Raw genomic sequence first — 6,000 nt, forward strand, 5'->3', positions numbered from 1 at the left:
TCCATAACATGAGACAGGTCCCCAATATACTTTCAGAGCATAGAAACATAAAAAATCAGATGCATACTCGACAAGCTGGGTGGCAACGCAAGCTCATATGCCGCCACCCCCCCCCCAATCCTCCGAAGCACCTTAAAAGTCCCAATGAACCGAGGACTCAACTTACCCTTCTTCCCAAATCTCATACACTCTTCATGGGTGAAACCTTCAACAGAACCTTCTCACCAACCATGTAGGACACATCCCGAACCTTCCTGTCAGCATAGCTCTTTTGTCTCGACTACGTTGTACTAAGCCTCTCCTGAATTACCTTTACCTTTTCTAAAGCCTCCTGTACCAAGTCTGTCCCCAATAGCCTAGCCTCACCCGGCTCAAACCAACCAACTGGAGAGCTACACTGACTCCCATACAAAGCCTCATATGGAGCCATATGAATACTCGACTGGTAGCTGTTGTTATAAGCAAATTCTGCGAGCGGTAGAAACTGATCCCATGACCCTCCGAAATCAATGGCACAAGCACGCAACATGTCCTACAATATCTTAATAGTGTTGTCAGACTGCTCGTCCATTTGAGGGTGAAAAGTTGTGCTCAACTCAAACGGAGTACCCAACTCTCGCAGCATGGACCTCTAAAACTATGAAGTAAACTGAGTGCCCCTGTCTGAAATGATGGAAACTGGGACACCATGCAAACGCACAATCTCCCGGATATAGTTCTCTACCAACCTCTCTAAAGAATAGGTAGTACACACAGGAATGAAGTGCGCGGACTTGGTCAGCCGATCCACAATCACCCAAATAGCATCGAACTTCTTCAAAGTTCGTGGGAGCCCAACTACAAAGTCCATGGTGATCCGCTCCCTCTTCCACTCTGGAATATCCATCTGCTGAAGTAATCCACCCAGTCTCTGATGCTCATATTTCACCTGCTGACAATTGAGACACCGAGCTACAAATCCCACAATGTCCTTCTTCATTCTCCTCCACCAATATGATGTCTCAGATCCTGATACATCTTCACGGCACCCGGATGAATGGAATACCGCGAGCTATAGGCCTCCTCCAGAATTAACTCCCGAAGCCCATCTACATTGGGCACACATATCCGCCATTGCATCCTCAACACCCCATCATCACCAATAATCACATCTCTAGCATCATCGTGCTGAACTCTGCCCTTGAGGAAAAGAAAATGAGGATCATCATACTGGCACTCTCTGGTGCGATCATATAAATAAGACCGAGAAATCACACAAGCCAAAACCCGACTGGGCTCCAAAATATCTAACCTCACAAACCGATTGGCCAAGGCCTGAACATCAACTGCAAGAGGTCTCTCCCCAACTGAAATATATGCCAAAATCCCCATACTCACTGCCTTTCGGCTCAAAGCATCAGCCACCACATTAGCCTTCCCCGGATGGTATAAGATAGTAATATCATAATCCTTTAGCAACTCCAACCATCTCCGCTACCTCAAATTGAGATCCTTCTGCTTGAACAAGTGTTGGAGGATACGATTATCGATAAACACCTCACAAGACACACCATACAAATAATGCCTCCAAAACTTCAATGTGTGAACAACGACAACCAGTTCCAAGTCAAGAACAGGGTAGGTCTTCTCATGGGACTTCAACTGGCGAGAAGCATAAGTAATGACTCTACTCTACTGCATCAATACATACCCAATACCAACTCTTGAAGCATCACAATACACGATATATGAACCTGAAGCTGATGACAAAACTAACACTGGAGCTGTGGTCAAGGCTGTCTTGAGCTTCTGAAAGATCTCCTCACACTCATCAGACCATACAAATAAAGCACCCTTCTGAGTCAACTTGGTCAAGGACGATGTAATAGATGAGAATCCCTGAACAAATCGGCGATAATAGCCCGCCAAACCTAGAAAGATACAAATCTCTGTAGCTGAGGACGACCTGGGCCAACTCTGAACCGCCTCTATCTTCTTCGGATCAACCTGAATACCTTCACTAGACACCACGTGCCCCAAGAAAGCTACTGAACTGAGCCAAAACTCACACTTGGAGAATTTTGCATAAAGCTTCTCCTCCCTCAATCTCTGCAACACAACCTTCAAATGCTCTGCCTGCTCCTCATGACTACGCGAATACACCATCATCAATGAAAACTATGAAAAATGAGTCGAAATAAGGCCGGAACATGATGTTCATCAAATGCATGAACGTTGCTAGGGCATTAATCAGCCTAAAAGACATCACCAAGAACTCATAATGACCATATCGGGTCCTGAAAACTGTCTTAAGAATATATGAGTCCCTGATCTTCAACTGGTGATAACCTGGATGGAAATCAATCTTGGAGAAAACTCTCGCTCCCTGAAGCTGGTCGAATAAATCATCAATGTGAGGTAGAGGATACTTGTTCTTAACTGTTACTTTATTCAACTGCCTATAATCAATGCACATCCTCATCGTGTCATCCTTCTTCTTCACAAATAGAACTGGTGCACCCCAAGGCGACACACTAGGCCGAATGAACCCCTTAACAAGGAGTTCCTAAAGCTGCTCTTTTAACTCCTTCAACTCCGCTGGTGCCATATGATACGGTGGAATAGAAATGGGCTGAGTGCCCGGCACCAGATCAATACCAAAATCAATATTTCTGTTCGGTGACACGCCCGGCAGGTCTGCAGGAAACACATCGGGAAACTCCTTCCCAATTGGAATAGAATCAATACTGGGAGTCTCTGCATCGATATGCCTCACAAAGGCTAGATACGAAAGACACCCCTTCCCAACCCTACGTTGGGCCTTCAAGAATGAAATTACCCTACTGGGAACATAATCAGTCGAACCTCGCACGGCATAGCTAATGTTACTATCTTAGCATGACAGTCCAGAATAGCACAACACGGAGATAGCCAATCCATGCCTAAAATAACATCAAAGTCTACCATACACAATAACAACAGATCCACTCGGGTCTCCAGACCCCCAACAGTCACCACATATGACCGGTACACATGGTCTACAACAACAGTATCGCCCACCGGAGTAGATATATGAACAAGTGAAATAAGAGACTCACGGTGCGAATCCAAATAACGAGCAAAGTATGATGACACGTAAGAATAAGTGGAACCGGGATCAAATAATACAAAGGCATCTCTATGGCATACTGAGACAATACCTGTAATAACAGCATCGGAAACAATAACATCGGGTCTAGCTGGAAGTGCATAGAAACGGGCCTGACTGCCACCTGATCGACCTCCCTCTCTAGGGCTACCCCTAACTGACTGACCTACACCTCTAGTTGGCTGGGTGGGTGGTGGTGAAGTAACTGGCGCTGAAGCCGATGGCTAACTCCTCTACTGAGTTGAACCTGCAAGACAACGAGGACATTGCCTTCACATATGACCCATCTCTCCATACTCATAGCAACTCCCAGGCACTGGAGACGGGGACTGAAGGGAACCCCTAGCACTGGAATGACTAGCAGATGCACCTGGCATAGAAGAGCCCTGAACTGATGGAGCATAGGACGAACTCTGAGCTGGAAGGGCACTAAGTGATGATTGGCCCTGATGAGAACTGTGAGAACCATGACCCGATGACACCCCACGATAACCTAGGCGACCTGGTTGAGTATGCCTGAATGGACGGCCTCTGCCATGCTGAAACTAACCTCTCGAAGGAGCACCACCATAACTACCAGATCCTCGAGGCCTCTTGGCCACCCTCTCATCTCGCTCCTGGCGACGAACTGACTCAATCTCACGAGCAATGTCCCCAACCTCCACAAAAGTAGCACCAGACACCCTCTCCCTAGTCATGAGAATACGAAGTTGATAAGTTAGGCCATCCACAAACCTCTTAATCCTCTCTCTATCTGTTGGAACCAACCAAATAGCATGACGAGCTAACTCGGAGAACCTCATCTCATACTGCGTCACAGTCATCTCTCCCTAACGCAACCACTCAAACTGCCTGCGCAGCTCCTCTTTACGAGACTGCAGCACATACTTTTCCAGAAAGAGAACGGAGAACTGCTGCCAGAAAATGGGTGTTGCACCAACAGACCTACGCCTCTCATAAGCCTCCCACCAAGTGAAGGCAGCTCCAGAAAACTGAAAAATAGTGAAAGCGACCCCTTTGGTTTCCAGAATACCTGTTGTGCTTAGAATCCACTGACACTTGTCCAAGAAACCTTGGGCATCCTTGCCCTCTGCACCACTAAAAGTCGGAGGCTAAAGCCTACCAAACCTCTCCAACCTACGTTGCTCGTCCTCTGGCATGGCAGGAGCTACATAGTCCTGAGCAACTGCAACCAGTTAGGCTAGATGTGCCCCAGGTGTCTAAAGTCCCTGCACGACCTACTCAGGTGTGTGAGCGGTGGGAGTCTAAGTGCCTCCCCTGGCCTGAGAAGTAGCTGCGACTGTAGTAACTGAGACCACTTGAGCTAGGCCAGTGCATACTGATAGAATCTAAGCCAAGGCCTCCTGAAGACCCGGAATCACAATGGGCATAGCTGGTGCCTGAGCTGGTGCTGTTAGAGCATCCACAACTAGGACCTGATCCTGAACTGGGGCGGTTGGTGGATCTGCAGGTGCTGCCCTAGCTGCCGTGTGGGCCACACCCCTTCCCCTACCGCGACCACGACCGCGTCCTCGGCCTCTAGTGGCCACAGCTGGTGATACTAGTGGTCTTCCATCCAGACCGGTAGCGCGTGTCCTCACCATCTGTGAGAGAATAGAATAACAAAAGTTTAGTACTCGGATCAATAGATTCGCACGACAAGAATTTCAAGAATATGAAGTTTTTCATAAAGGTTCTGCAACCTCTCGAATATAAATACAGACGTCTCTGTACCGATCCACAAGACTCTACTAAACCTGCTCATGACTCATGAGACCTATGTAACCTAAGCTCTGATACCAATTTGTCACGACCCTAAACCCAAACCCGGTCGTGATGGTACCTCTCCTGATGACAAGGACAGCTGACACACTCCCAATTCATTTTAAGCAGTTAAAATAATACAAATTAAGTCTTTAACATAATAATAATCCCAAAATAAGGTGAAACAGTACAATTGCGGAATAGACATAGCCCGACATCGGGGTGTCACCAGTCATGAACATCTACTAACCGATTAAAAATAGGAAGAGTCTACATAGTCTATTACAGAACTAAAACAAGAGAAAATAAGATAGAGGGAGAAGCACTGGGCTACGAACGTCGAGCAGCTACCTAGTGAATCTCTGAATCCGCCTGAGCTGGAAGAATCAACACTCGCTAGCGGGACCTGAAGCGCCTGAATCTACACACAGGGTGCAGGGAGTAAAGTGAGTACTCCAATTCAGTGAGTAATAATAATAAATGAATACTGAGCGATAAAAAAATTACGTAAAAACACAACAACATGCAATAAGAGGCAGAGTAAAACCAGTAATGTGCAATAAAGCTATGAAATCTCATGAAACACCTTAGTTCACTTTAACCTTCTTTAAAATACCTTTTTAATAGTTAAACAAGTAAATGACAGGCAGCTAGAAAAGATAAACACATAAAAATTCGCCCCTCGGGTACAATGTCAACAGAATCCGCCCCTCAGGCAATATCATGGAACAACACCAACCCCTCAGTCTATATCTCATATCACAATGGGTACCCGCACTCACTGGGAGTGTACAAACTCCGGAAGGGGCCCCTTATGGCCCAAGCGCAATATCAAGCCATCTTGTGGCATAATCAATAGGCTTTCGGCCTCATATCGACAAGCTACCTCGTGGCGTACAATCTAAAGCTTTTGGCCTCATAATCATAAATCAGTGTATCCTCACAACACAGGCCCTCGGCCTTACTCAGTCAGAATCTCATAAGCCACTCGGGCAACAGTAAAACATGATGCTCAGTCCAAATTATCATTTAAAATATCATTTAATGGGTTAAAATAGAGTAAACATGGCTGAGTTATGAAAACAGTAGAATATAGCATGACTGAGTAC

This window comes from Nicotiana tabacum, chromosome 8 (assembly GCF_000715075.1).
Source record: "Nicotiana tabacum cultivar K326 chromosome 8, ASM71507v2, whole genome shotgun sequence".
NCBI lineage: Eukaryota > Viridiplantae > Streptophyta > Magnoliopsida > Solanales > Solanaceae > Nicotiana > Nicotiana tabacum.